Here is a 15,915-nt window from a genome sequence, read left to right on the forward strand (position 1 = left end):
GCACCACCCAACCAAGGTGGGTTGGGTGGTGCCTCTCTCCCATAGGGAGCAGTCTGCTTTCTGTCTCTCTCTTTTGTATTAGGGCTCTGGATTCTACAAAACAATGTAGTATTATGTTGCAACTTTCCAGAAAGATAAAATGATAAAACTTTGCTGTGTGTATGCCGGGAATATAATCAGTCCCATTTCTGTTAAGCTAATATTTTATGCAAATACTAGTCTAATTAATAATTCTTGAATAGTGTTTAATATTCCTCTGCACTGCATCCATGAGTGTAGGCACCGGTCAATGGCAGATTATTATGAGTTGGCTATGCTGCCATAACTAGAGGGGAAACATGACAGGAAGACGTGGAAGGACAACTGCTCCATACAGTTTAGCTGGATGCTGCAGAATTGGGAACTGGGTCTCCCAGATAACTCCAGGACCTGTAGATTTTTCCGGTCCTATGACAACCATCCTCTGTTAGTCCCAATGAACATCAGCACAATCCCTTTTCTACTATCACTTAAAATTGATTGGGATTGTTAATTCATTAGCATATATGGAGAAGATTGCTTATTTTATGCAGAGTTTAAAACTCAACTCACCTGTGAACTCTATTAAAGCCAATCGGAGTTTTTAAATTGTCTTCAATAACGAGGTCAGACTTATGGTGGATATAGCTAGGTTGTAGGGCAAAGTATTTCCGTGTCCCCCCCCCCCCAAAAAAAATAGTGCAGAAGAGTTTGTAGTGAGTATTAATGACTATGTGAAAGTATCTTCCTGTACCCACCAACTTGCATAGGCAGTAGAATTGGTGTGGTCTTTAATTGTTTTCTTCTGTAGAAACTTTTCCACTTTAATTAGGACAAGTAGTCACCAAGATATCATGCAAAAACTGGCCTGACATTAAATAACTGTCTAGCAGCCCTTTTATCTTAGTTCTTCTGACCTTTATGTGCCTTTGAAGATGTGTTTGTAGGGGATATACACTGGAATGTCCCTAAATTTCTTCAAAATCCCACTTAAAGAGGACAACATTCTGAGGTCATAAACATAAACTATTCTATATTTACATTTCACAACAAAATTATTTATTTACTTACTTTCCCTGGGGAATGCTGACAATCACATTTTTAAAAATTAATAATGCTTGGCATGTTTTGCTGAACATTTTTATTGCACATATTTTTAGAACTGAATTACATTTGGAATCACATTTGGAATACATATCTATTAAATCCCCAAGTCATGGTTCTTTTTTTTCCCCTCACATACATTTAGTAAAAGAAACATTTCCAAAATTCCCATCTGTTCTGCATGTAAATTCAGCTAATTATACACTGATTGACAAGGCTATAAAAGGACATTCTTGTGAGATGATAGGTTTAGCGGCACTAAAAATTAATGTGCGTAGGCATTCTGCAATTTTCCCATGTAAGCTTTATGTAGGAGTCAGGCAGATACAAATACATATAAGAAAATCTGCTATGCCTGTCACCCATATAGTGTCAATATTATATAGGGTTGGGAGTTGTTTGCAAGTATATACTCACAGTAGAGCAGTGTGGACATTGGGATAGATCAATAATACAACGATAATGACACAGTTTCAGAAGGAACAAAAATCAATCTTGCCAAACCATTACCTGAATCAGCAGGTTCTAATTCTTTAGAGTTCAATTGAAGGCTTGAATGAGTGCTGGAAAAAATACACCAGCACATACAAGATGGGCAAAATGGATGCGTTGTGTTCTACTCTCATTGGAATCTTGCAACCCAATTGAGACTATTTAAACAGCAGGAGGACTGAGAAAAACAGCTCAGGAACGTACTGGTGGTTTGATTTACCAGTTACTTTATATTCTCTAGAAAAAAATAAAAAATATATACTTTAGGAAAGATCAAGATCAAAGGTGCACAAGATTGCAGACCATATGAAAATGTGCTCCAGAACCATGACCTATTATTCTATATTAAATAATACCTATGTTTCTCATTAATTCAGGCTTCTATAGGTGCAGCTGTACTGGGGGAGTTGGCGCAAGGAGAGAACGAAGGGGATAGGTGCAGTGTCTGAGCAGGACTGCTGCAGGCATTATTCCTATGTTTATAGGAAGAGCGATAATGACTCAAGTATCTCTGGGGGACTGCTCAATGGTGGCCTCTAAGACCTCTGCAGAACAGGTGCAGTCTGTGTTCTCCCCTCACTTCATCCCCATGGTGCTAACATGCAGGGGAATGAAGTCAATGTAACTTCCTGGCCTGAAGAATATATAACGCCCCTGGGACAGTGAGTGCTTTCCCTCATTTGTCTCAGGAGATAGAAATGTATCATGGCTAGATGTAGGGCTCTAGTCTCAACCACTAGGATAAACCTGAAGAAGACTTTTCACTCAAATTTCCCTCTCTGCTGTGCCCTGTAACAGCCCAATCAACTCTTCTTCTGTCCAGTCCTACCTCCCAAGCCCAATAGCAAATGCGAGTTCTTTCTATGTGGATCAGCCCATCTTTCTCTCTCAAACCCCACTGCCCTTTGTATTTTATTTCTATTAATGTAAGTGTGAGGTTTTCAGGTGGGGTGGTTCTAGACCAACCCATGAGTGGCTGTTGGCTGAATGGGTTAACTTGCCCCTCCCAGTTTAGTCATGCCCTTTGCACAACTAGGAGCCGAGCTGAGCATCTGAGTGCAACTGAATTCTGAGCAGCTAGCCTCCTAACCATGCCCAGGAAGTATGCTACTGAACCATTCATCCTGCTCTCAGGGGATTTGGCCACAGATAAGAAACTTTTCTAAAAATCCCTTGATCCATCGGGGGGTGTTCACTTCCACATGTGTAAAATTTTGAAGATTGAAGCAGAAGATGACTGAAGGAACAACCTCAAGAAAGAGAGAGAGAGAGAGAGAGAGAAATTATTATGATGTCTGGCAAATTGAAGAAAAGGAAACGGGGGGGGGAGACACTCCCTCAGAAATTTAGGAGCTTTTCCATTCCCTCCCTCATCCCCTTAGACTATATTAGCCACCTCCTGAGAACAGGAAGACTGTCGTTGACTTCAATGAGAGTTGGATTTGACTGAAATGGTCAATACAACCACACATATGCATGATCACACTGTAACATGATGGGACATCACACAGTCTATGGGGCATAGGTGGGCCAAGTTCTGCTTCCATTTAACTCTTATTAGAGTTTCGTCTTTGACTCCAAGAAGAGCACAGGTAGGCTCAGTACACCACAGTATCAGATATATGGCATCCTTTAATTGTGCCAAAACCCTTATTAGAAGTGCTAGCATATATGAAGGACTGCACCTTTAGCAGTTTAGCATCTTGCTAGTACTGCAGTGCAGTACTATTTTTAATTGTAATAAACAATAAATATTGGGTACCAAGTCCAAGTCCTGTAGTGGGACTTAAATGTACGACCTTTATCTAAAGACAAGCATGATGCCAGCTGAGTCATTCAGCACATGATTTAATACTTAATCACATATCTTTTAAAATAATATGTTTGTCATTTTCCTTTGCCTTCTACAGCTCCCTCTGTATTTCTTCTCTGGATAGTATCAGAGGGGTAGCTGTGTTAGTCTGGATCTGTAAAAAGCAACAAAGAGTCCTGTGGCACCTTATAGACTAACAGATGTATTGGCGCATAAGCTTTCGTGGGTGAATACCCACTTCATCAGACGCATGACGAAGTGGGTATTCACCCACGAAAGCTCATGTTCCAATACATCTGTTAGTCTATAAGGTGCCACAGGACTCTTTGTTGCTTCTCTGGATAGGCTACTTTCAAAATAGACAAGACGAAGGAAAACTTGAACTACAATTGCACTCTCTTGGATGAGAAATAATTATTATTATAACTAATGCACTGTGTTCAAGAACAGCAAGGGTGTTTACTAGAGACCCTGGTGTAACATCACCATCAAATTTGACAGAAACAAAAGGAAATTGAATTTAGTAAAGTTCAAACTGGAAAAAAGACATGCATTTTTAATAGTGAGGGTAATTAACCATTGGAACAAATTACCAAGGGATGTGGTAAATCCTCCATTTTCGGGGGGTCTTTAAATCAAGACTGGATCTTGTTCTAAAAAATAGGCTCCAGTTTAAGCACAAGTTATTGGGCTAGCTGTGGAAATCAGTAGGTGAAACTCTATGGACTATGTTACGGAGGAGATTAGATTAAATGGCCACAATAGTTTCTTGTAGCCTTGAAATTTATGAGTTGATGAAAATCCATCAGGAGAAAATGAAAATACTATATGGAGTGAACTGTTGAATTGTTATATGTAGGGTGGGAAAATAACACATTACCCATGAAAGTTGCAACCTGACTCCACATCCCATTACAAAAATAACTTGCAATAACTAAACTAGTTTTGGTTGCCACATTGCTATGTGGAACAGTTGTTTCTAGAAGGCAGAATGCTTAGGATTAACATCAGAGTATTAGAAAGTTGGGATTTTACAAGAATCACTAAAATACCACAGCTGTGGGGGTTATAGAATAACCTAAGAATACAGAACATGAATCACTGTTCAGAGAAGTACTTTTTAGAGCAGCAACCACCTTCATTAAAGTTTGAATGTGTATCTGGTATATGGGTCTCATAGTGTCAAAGACCCTGCAAAGCTGTTCTATTCATCTTTAGTCTTGCATCTAGGAGAATACTGATATTGTTCTAAAGCTTAAGGCATATGGTCATTTTTATTTATTTTAATGTTTTCTGTTATGTGTTGAGGGAAACTAGAAAGGAGACATATGCCATTGAATTAAAATGTTAACATATCAATAATTATCAATAATAACAACATGGTGCAGGTACCATGGAGATTTTAATTAACAAAAATTGAGATAAAAGAAGAAAGGCAGATTCAATCTGATTCTCTAACAGTGAATGAATAACTAGGATCTATTGCTGACCTACTTTATACACTCTGCATCTTCCCTGAAATCCCTGGATTTGCACAAGAAGTAAGTCAGGAGAAGAATTTAGCCCTTACTGTCCATAATAGCAACCCTTATTGGAAAATGTGAAACATAAAGCCTTCTGTTTTAATAAACAAAGTGCCATTATATAATTCAATTGCCTCTACCCCTCAGCATGTGACAGCAGAAAACTCTGCTTCATACAGAGAATGTCAAGCTCCTTATAGTTCCAATTAACAAACAGACAAAAACCCCATAACCCTCTGTCTCCTTCAGTGTATTGCCGCACAGATAACACTGTTAACAGTGACCAAAAATGGGCTAAAATCTGTATGTGAGGTGGTTAAATCTTGCTAAATCAATACTTGTAACACCAATATGGCATTTCTATATATAGGGCATGTTCCAAATCCCATGGAAGTCAATTCAAGGACTTCTAAGGGAGTTGAATCAAGTCCATAAATGTTATGCCTTGTTAAGTAACGGTGTGGTTGGTTTACAGCAAATCCAAAGTACAATAGTGATTGCAATGGGAGGGTAAAAGAAACCCAGTCATGAGTGTAGCTTAAGACCCAAATAGAAGTTAATAGAATAGCAATAAAAGTGAAGTTTTTCTATCAGTGTTTTAATCACTTCCTTTGCTTTGTTTACAAACTTAGATAAGACAATGTGAAAAATACATCAGCGCTTTTTTCTGGAGAATTTGTGAATTTGGGTTCACTAAGCATCCTTAAGAGCACTTACTGCAAAGTGGCAAGCTCTTAGGCATGCTGAGAAAAAGATGATATGGGGAGGGAGTTTAGAAGGCGCTGTATGCAGGAAAAGCTAAGTCTTAAAACACGTTTTACTCTTCCTGTAGCATGCCTTTTGGGAGACCTTAAATAGCTCTCATCAATACTCCAATTGTGTTACTCCCTATCCTTACTCCTCTGATTGAGCGTATGTCTACACTTCAATTGAAAACCCTGTGGCAGCGACTTGGGCTCGCAGTGCTCAGTCTAAGGGGTTGTTTCATTGTGGTGTAGCTGTTCGGGCTGTGGCTGGGCTCTAAGACCCTGAGAGGTGGGAGGTTCCCAGAGCTTGGGCTATAGCCCGATCCCAAAAGTCTGCACCACAGTTAAGCTCTTGCTCCGAGCCCGTTAGCCCAAGTCAGCTGAAACGGGCCAGCCACATGTGTCTAATTGCAGTGTAGACATACTCTGGGAATAGGGTTGCCAATTTTGGTTGGAATGTATTCCTTGAGTTTTCATCACATGTTCTGGAGACTCCAGAACAATCCTGGAGGGTTGGCAACCTTACCTGAGCAGCCATTCAGCTCTGAGCAAGTCCCACAGCGTGGACAGCAATTGGCAGTTTCTTTAGCATTTCCTGTCCCCTTCCTTAGATGTGTCAGTACCGTTTTATGGTAGACAAAATTACAACAGCTGACATGAAACATGGCTTCAATAAGCCAATGACAGTATTAACTTCAAAAGGGCCAGGGTTTCACCTTTGCATTTCATATGCACCTCAACAGTAGGTGGAGGTTCTCCAATGGATGGAAATGGGAATTATGTCATTATATTCTTTTAAAAGTTTCATATAAAAAGAAAAAAATGTAGTTTTCCCATACTCTCTTTAGATATATTTTTACACCACCAATTCATTCTTATAATTCTATACAATAATAAGTATACTTTGTAAAAACCTCCACCAAAAATAATTTCATTTCATGTTTCTTTTACTAAAATTTCCTTTATCTGTCTATAAGCCCCCCCACCTCCACCCCCATCCTCCCAACAGCCTGTGCACTCTCTCTCTCTCTCTCTTCATGACTCAGCAATATTAGGATATCTTTTCCTCAAATATGCTATTCTATCTTGAAGTGTCTACGGTATCTATTTTGGGACTTTTTGTGGCACCCATTGTGACCCAAGAACCTCTTAATGCCAAATGTCAAGGGGCTACTGAGAAGTTACAGGGAATCTCTTGGGTTTCACATGTACATTCTAGTTCACCAAAGGGTATCCCATGAAATCTCAAATAAGTGTCACACTGGCCATCAGTATGATTGTGAAATGCATGTACAGATGTTGTATGATGAGTTATGTATATACATTGACAATTATATTCATATACAATTATATTCTTAAAGGTCTGTGTCTAGGGACTGATCATCAGCAAATGTGAAAAAAAAGGTTTGCTTGGAGACGAGGAATGTTTGTCTAGCTGTCTCTTTACATGTAAATTAAGTAATGCATAATTCACAATGGATCTCCTATCACCTGCCTGAACTGAATGTGAATTGATTGTTGGAACTAACAGGAAATGGGGAAAAACTGTGTGGAGGAAGGGGGTCCATATCTTAAGGTGCACATAAAAGGTTTGTCCTATTACATTTAGAAGACAAAGAAGATACACTATCATCCTTCACTGAGGAAGTAAATGCACAACGTGTTTCCTTTTGGAAAAGGGGTCTCATCCAGGCTTGGATGAAAACGCTGGTGAGAACTTTGGATGAAATCAACTTCTTTAGACAGGACGTTAACCTGTTAGTTAAGTTTGGTCTCTAGAAAGTGTGTTATGATTTTGTTTTATTCTACTCATTTGTTTCCGATAATCTTACTCACTATCACTTGAATCTCTATTCTTTGATGATACACTTATTCTTGTTTTCACCATAAGTATGTCTAAGTGCTGTGGTGTGAAAGTGTTGATCCTGAGCTGAATCATACAAGCTGATGTGTTTTGCTCCTTTGGGACCAGCAGGCTTGGTAACTCTACAGATCATTCAGTGGAACAGGGACTGGACACTGTAGGGTGTGCTCTGAGGACTTGGGGGTTGGTATGTGCATATCATTACCTGTACAGACAAAGCGGGGCCCGTGGCAATGCTGCCAGAAGCTGGTGGTTTCGGGTAGCTGAGCCACAGCAGGGACAGACAATACCTCCATGCTAAGGACAAGTGGTGATGAGGTCCCTCACAATCCTGGGTATTCCTGGGGAGTATCACATACGTACTGAAATGAACTTTGAACAGGTATCTGTTTGCATGCTTCCCATTGTAGGATCAGGGCCTATGTTTCTATTCTGCTCTATATAGGTTCTTATACCATGCTCTGATAGCGTGGTATCTGAGCACCTTCCAGTAGTACATTAAGCACCATGACTACACATCCGCCACAGGTTGTTTGTTCTTGTAACTTGCAAGCTGCCCTGTTGTATATTGTTGGACTGGATATGTTTAATATCTATTATCCATTCTGCAGCCCAGTGGTTCGTCTAATTAGTCCAGTGTCTAACTTTGATATTTATAGTTATTGTTAATGTTCCTTTAATCTACAATTTATTTGCAGTGAAAGAATCAAGTAATGTGTTTCTTTAGTGTACATTAACACAGAGAGAACTAGGGAAAGCTGTATATCTTGACCTATCATTTTAAACAATGTTCAATATTTTCTTCCAAAATTCATATGATTAACAGTTTCAAAACATGTATTATGCTTCCGGCTCTGCTTTTAGATCACCCATAAGCTGTAAATTAGAATCTCTCAAGCGCTAACTATATAGCTGAAGTTCAGGGGAAATATCCATCAACATATATCAATGGCTGTTATATTTCCTGTACTTTTTTTTTTTTTATTATTCCTTTCTTCCGATGTTATTTGGAGATGGGATTTATTCAAAACCCCTATAGATTTAAAATTGAATTAAAGGAGCTTTTGTCTGAGTAGTAGATTCAAGATTGCATCTATGTGTCTCTCTAAAAATATAGTGGGCACTATTTCAGTGTTGTTAAAACTATAGCACTGGAAAGGAATTCTTCAAGGAATGATTGGCATAAACAATAGCTATTTCTGTTGCAACTGTCACTTCAGTTTGTTGATAGTGATTCCCATCAGTTTTGTGATAGTTACTTACAGTTATTTCCTTATGCACTTACATACACCTGTATAAAGATTCCATGACAAAGTGTAATGGTTATTATTTTACTGTAAGCTTGATTGACTATTGTCCCATCCTGCTATTGAAGAATCATCGAAAATATAGGGGATAGTTAAACTATATGTTAGAGGTAAACCAAAAAATATTAAACAAAACTACCATAGATGAATGCTAGAAAGTAAGAAATGAAAGGCAACGGCAATAGAGGTGATGTTTGTGTCTTTCCCCTAAAAACCATTCTCTCTTCTCCTATGGTTTTTTTTTTTTAAGTATTATTATGGATTCAATCCCATTTTCACTGAAGTCCTTGGCAAATCTCGCTTTTACATTTATGGGTGTAAGATTGGGTCCTAGAAGGAGGAATTGAATGAAAGTATCTTAAGCATGTAATTGAATTTGCAGGGAGTCCTACTGAAATCAGCGGGACTTAAGTGTGTGCCAAAAGTTAAGCACATGCTTAATTCATTTGTTGAATAGGGAGTTTCCAGAACTGGGGCCTAGATTATTAAAACTTAAACTGTTTTTAAAATGTTAGTGCCAAAATCTGTCTTGTAATGTATATGTTCAAACTCCCATTGAAGTTAAGGGGACTTATTTGCATATATCAAATGTCAGAACTGAATAATAATTTACATAGTTCAATAGTTAATACACAGATAGATAGTAGAAAATAGGAACACAAGACAGTCCATACTGAGTTAGCCAGGGGTCCAGCTGGCTCAGTATCCTGTCTTCCAACAGTGGCCAATGCCAGATGCTTCAGAGGGAATGAACAGACCAGGGCAATTATTGAGTGATCCATCCCCAGTTGTCCAGTCCCAGCTTCTAGCAATCAAAAGTTTAGGGACACCCAAAGCATGGTGTTGCATCCCTGACCGTCTTGTCAAATAGCCATTGATGGAACTATACTCCAAGGTGTAATCTACCTGACAGAGTTCTTTTAAATTCTCAATGTTATCACATATTTATTTCCTATTGTTTGTCTTTAAACAATTATCAGATCCTTGGTAAAGTAATATCAGTGTATTTCAGTGTAATCTGATTTTTGTATTAATGAGGGTTTCATTTTAATTTGGTTTTCTGATAAATAAGGAGGCAAACGTATTTGGTTTTCTCTTGTTTTTTTTTAATTTACATCAGAATCTTTAATAAATACTGTTTAGTAGCCAGGAGGCTACATTTATTTAAATCAATATCTAATTAATGTATTACCTTTCACTTTGGAAATTTAAAAAATCTAAGCAATTTTGTGACTGTACTCGTATCCTACTCTTTTCTATTGGTTTCTACTTGGCTACCTTTTGCAAGTAATTGGTTACTGCTGGACCCAAGTATTGCATTGATTTGTTTCAATGATTCGTCATAAAGGGCTGAGCTAATTGTATTTTGGGGTGTTAAGATCTTTAAAGCCAATTTCAGAGGTTTTGTTTCACTTTCTATGGAAAGATGAAAGGGTATAAAATTCATGTTAAGTGCAACTGTGAAAAAATAGGAAGTGCTCCTTGCAAATTTTGAAAGATTTTGCAACATTTTAAAGTATTTTGTGAAAGACCCAACTATTTTTCCTTTACTGTTAAAAACTGCTAGAATCTACTACTACTACTACACTTGGAAGAAATAAAAGTTTATCTAGCAAGGCAAGTCAAATGACTCTATGTATATTTCTCCCTCCTCCTCTCCTAGACATTGCCCTGGTAAGAATTTTCACTCTTCCCTTAAAAGGGAGAATCCTAAAAAGAGTATAAAACTGAAACAGTCCCTTTGTCCAAGGATCTACACTTTAGAAACTGCCCCCTTTAATGCAGGTAGGTAATCCCACTTCACAGAGTATTTTAGCTTCTGTAGCTACAAATGTTGTAGGTGGATATGAAACTTTTTAATTGTAAGCACTGTACCTACTCCATGTACATATCAAAGTTGTCAGAGTCTCGTGCCTTTTCTTACCAGCAATTGTTTGCTAGCTGAATAATAAATATGAGAAAAATATTTACACTGGTATGTACAAAAACTAAAAAGGTACAGAAACATAGATTAAAAACAAATAACAGACAATTGTTAAAACCCAAACTTATTCCTTAACACTAGGGATCCAATCCACTGAAGTCACTAGGAGCTCTGCGCTTGGAAGACTTCCAGGACTCCCTAAATAACTACTCAGCAGAGTTATATGCTTGTGCTAATAGACTGACAGCTGAAGTTTCTGTATTTGGACCCCCACCAACTGCCCAGCAATATGTCTCCTCCAGAGTACCTTCCCACCAGTGGGTCACTTACAGATTTTAAAGATTGTTACTGTCTCTATCTTCCTCAGAAATGTTCAATCTGAGATATAGGCAAACTCTTCAACCTCCTTTTTCAGAAGTTAATCTCCAACTGCCTGGCTTCACAGTTCTCCCTTTATCAACTCTCCTTCACTCCAGGTTTCTACAGCACTCATATATGTAGAGAGAATATATATAGAATGCACTTGTCAAGCCGGTCTCTGATGTCACCTCTATAATATTTTGGGCCCTTATCCAGCAGAATACTTAAGCACTCACTTGCTTTTAATCACATGGGTAATCAGGGCCATGCTGGGGTACAATTCAGATTAGTTGAAACTCCTTACAGTCACAGTTATGAGCAGCTTTACCCAACACAGTGTTTTTGTGTTGAAATGTTCACTAATTACATAACCATGTGGCTAACCTTTTTAAAGCATATGTGCAAATGTGAGCAATCACTTTTGCATGAACAAAACACTCAAATCATACATGAAAGCTTGGTTTGCATGTGCATCAAAGTATGCGTGCATAAATCCTAGACATTGAGGGTTTAAGCATACATTTCCTATGCAGTTGACACTAAGGGCATGGCTAGTGCGCCAGGAGTTAGACTATCCCTCAGAGACCGCGGCAGGGAAAACGCTGCCATGTGTTCACACTGTCAGCTGCAAGCGCAGTGGAGTGGCCACATTAGCAGCTCTTGCAATGCGACAGAGAGCAGTGTATTTTGGTAGCTATCCCAAGTGCCTGCAGCGTGCTTTTCAAATTGGAGGTGCGGGGTGGGGGTGGAGTGTGATAGGGAGTGCGGTGTGTGTATGTGGGGGGAGAGACTGTGTTTTGGGGGGCAGAGAGCATGTCAGCATGCTGTCTTGTAAGTTCAGACAGGAGCAGACTTCCCCCTCCCCCCGCCTCTCTCTCTCTCTCACACACGCCTGCCTGCCTCGGCAGCAGGATCATTCCACAGTAATGGTTTGCTTTGTCCCGGAGCAGATAAGCATGCCAGCTGTCAGAAATGGAGCTTTGAAAGGGGATATCTGCATGCCTGCAGCCGAGTTCAAAACAATGAGAAGAGTGCCACTTGACTTCAAGGGATTATGGGATGTTTCCCGAGGCCAGTCACAGCGCAGTAATGCAACACGTCGTCCACACTGACACCTGGGTGTTTCAGCCGGAGCGCAGCAAGCTTTATGCTTCTTGTGGAGGTGGATTACCAGGAGCGCTCCAGCTGCAGAGTCCAGGCGCTCTACGTGCCTTGCCAGTGTGGACACCTCAGGAGTAAGGGTGCCAGGGGCTGATTTAATGCGCTCCAACTTGCAAGTGTAGCCAAGGCCTAAATAAAGAAATGACCATTTCTTCTGAAGAAATATGAAAACATAGCCTTGTTATATACATATATCCACTTTAACCATGCCCTTGTTTTAACTTTCCTTTTAAGAGTTTTCAGCTCACTTATCCTTGACATTAATAATAACCTAGAAGATATCACCCTTCATTTAATAAGAATTAGAAATCCAGCATAAAGTGATTCATTGGGGGAAAACAAATCTCTTACTCTTACCACAGGTTTGTACCAAACCAAAAACACTTCTATATATCTTAATTAGAAAAAAATTATAACTATAACTGGAAACAAATATTTTGGACAAATATCTGTTAACTGTTTTGAGCCAGTCCAAAGTCGCTAAAGAACAAAGAAGCTAACAGAAATACGAAGATCAGTTCATGGGTGAAATTCACCACAGTGTAGAGCAGGGGTGGGCAAACTATGGCCCATGGGCCAGATCAGGCCTGCAAGCCGTTTTAAGCCGGCCCATGAGCTCCCGCTGGGGAGAGGGGTCTGGGACTTGCCCCACTCCAGTGCTCCAGCTGGGGCGCCGGGTAAGGGGCCGCACCATGGAGCTCCTGGAAGCAGCTGCATGACCTCACTCTGGCGCTCTAGCAGGGTCAGGGGCCGCTCCACACATAGGAGCCGGAGAAGGGACATGACACTGCTTCCGGGAGCCACTTGAGGTAAGTGTCGCTCAGAGACTGCACCCTGGGCCTCTCCCCACGCCACAACCCCCTGCCCCAGCCCTGATCCCCCTCTTGCTCTCCAAACCCCTGGATTCCAGCATGGAGCACCCTCCTGCACCCCAAACCTCTCATCCCCAGCCCCATCCCAGAGCCCGCACCCCCAGCCAGAACCTGCACCCCTTCCCGCACCCCTGCCCCAGCCCTGATCCCCCTCCTGCTCTCCACACCCCAACCCTAATTTTGTGAGCATTCATGACCCGCCGTACAATTTCTATTCCCCGATGTGGCCCTCAGGTGAAAAAGTTTGCCCACCCCTGGTATGGAGGATCTGAACAAAGTTTATTCAACTGCTTAGATCACATTTACACTCTAATTTGAGGGCTTAAATGAGACTTAAGTACTGAATGTGTTTTGTGCTGGCTCCCTGCATGGGAGTGAATTTCCTTCCAACTTCCAGGATCAGGTATTTTGGTCCCAAGTCAGGAAACACTTGAGTATGTGCTTAAATCTCAGCAACTTCAAAGTTAAAGTTAAGATGAGTTTAAATACTTTCCTGAATCAGGGACCTATTTGTTTCCCTTGTAATGGTTCTTTTCTACCACATATTCTACCAAATCTCTGGGGGTTTTTTGTTTGTTTTTTAGGTAACATGCCAGATTTCCACCCAAGGTTTACATGTAGTGATATTGCTCCATAACTGTGAGGAAAACTCACAGCTAAACATGGTCTGCTTGCTCAGCTGCTGGAAGATGAGGATCCCTAGTGGACCAGTCCATATTCCATCCATGGCCTGCTGGGGATATTAGCTGGCAGCTCCTTCACAAAGCCAGGAGCATGGGCATGTACCTGGCGCAGTTCGTCACCTCCCTCGAAACCTGCCCCTTCTGCAATGAGAGGGAGACCCTGGAGCATATCTACATTGAATGTGCCAAGTTGCAGCCCCTTTTCTGGCTCCTCCTAAACCTTCTCCTGAAGGTCTGGCTACACTTTCCCATGCACCTCCTGATCTTAGATATCCTCCATGAACTTATCTAGTTCTTTTTTGAAGTTGGCCTTCACAACATCCTCTGGCAAGGAGTTCCACAAGTTGACTGTATGTTGTGTGAAAAAAAACCTTCCTTTTGTTTGTTTCAAATCTGCTGCCTATTAATTTCATTTGGTGACCCCTAGTTCTTGTGTTATGAGAAGGAGTAAATAACACTTCCCTGTTTACTTTCTCCACACCAATCATGATTTTGTAGACCTCTATCGTATCCTCCCTTAGTTGTCGCTTTCCCAAGCTGAAAAGTCCCAGTTTTATTAATCTCTCCTCATACGGCAGCCATTCCATACCCCTTATCAACTTTGTTCCCCCTTTTTTAACCTTTTCCAATTCCAGTGTATCTTTTTTGAGATGGGGCGACCACATCTGCACGCAGTATTCAAGGTGTGGGCGTACCATGGATTTATATAGAGGCAATATGATATTTTTTGTCTTATTATCTATCCCTTTTTTAATGATTCCCAACATTCTGTTCACTTTTTTGACTGCTGCTGCACATTGAGTGGATGTTTTCAGAGAACTATCCACAATGATTCCAAGATCTCTTTCTTGAGTGGGAACAGCTAATTTAGTTTTATTTACATTCACTATTTATAATAATAGAATCAAACAACATGCTCATCAAACAACATGCAATATTTGTACAGGATAAATATGTCATTTGTATTTGTACAAGAAACATAAGCTTTTTTTCAAGGTCATATCACTTGAAATTGATTTCTTCAGGTACAAAATTCTGAGCCTTGAATTGCTTTCATGCCATTTCAGTGACCTCTTATCACTGTATGAGATGACTTTTACTTGTTACAGAAGATACTTGCTACAGAATAACTGAGTTTTTTGAACAGACTAAGCTAACACTTATTTTCATAGGCAATAATCTGGTGTTAGTAACATCCTTGAAATCACTTTCTGGTCATGACGTTAATTGAAGAATATAATATGAGTGCCTGACTTTTTACAATCTCTTTCACATGTGAGTGGTCCCTTGGGTTTGCAGGATCCAGTTCTAACACGTGTAGAGCTTAATTCTGCAAGGTGCTCCTGAGTGCCAGCTATGAGGTGCTTAGAGCTTTCAACTCTCATTGACTCAGAACCTCATAGGATTGGGCTCTTTGCATTCTAGTGCACAGTCTTTGTCTATAAAGTATAAGAAAATGTTCACAGAGAACTTGGTCCAGTCTTCCTTTCACTGAAAAGTCCCACAGCCTCATTGGGAAGAAGAGCAGCTCCTGAAACCCTAATTTGGTTCAAAACATTACATATAAATGACAACACTTAACAATGAAACAACGGGGGGGGGGGGAGAAAAGGTGACTTTTTTCTGGCATTGAACTGTTTGATTTTACTTTCAATTATTGTTTTAAGAGTTGCAACTAAGTTTAACACAAAATAGACATGGGACTGTCAGTCTCTTACAGCATAGTGCCTCGGGGTCAACTATAGACTCAAACTCTTCAGTGTCTGGTTTAGAACCTGATCCTGTCACTTTCACTCATAGAAGTAGCCTGTGCTCATATGACTAGTTCATAATGTATTTAAGGGCTTATATTCACAGCATTGTTAGCTAAGCTGTAACTCAAATTTTGCCCCAATGCAGGTCATGCCCACAAGCAGAAGTGCCTATTTTTAATTTAATGGTGCTTTAAGGTCAAGCTAGCTGGCTGTCATGGGGTATAGGTTGAAGTTTGAGTGCTGCTTGGAGCTAGTAATGAAGTGGGGATGAAGTAGCTTGAGTTACAACAACAC

Source organism: Terrapene carolina, unplaced genomic scaffold (genome assembly GCF_002925995.2).
Source record: "Terrapene carolina triunguis isolate 2854851 unplaced genomic scaffold, T_m_triunguis-2.0 Scaffold88, whole genome shotgun sequence".
In the NCBI taxonomy this organism is placed as follows: Eukaryota; Metazoa; Chordata; order Testudines; family Emydidae; genus Terrapene; species Terrapene triunguis.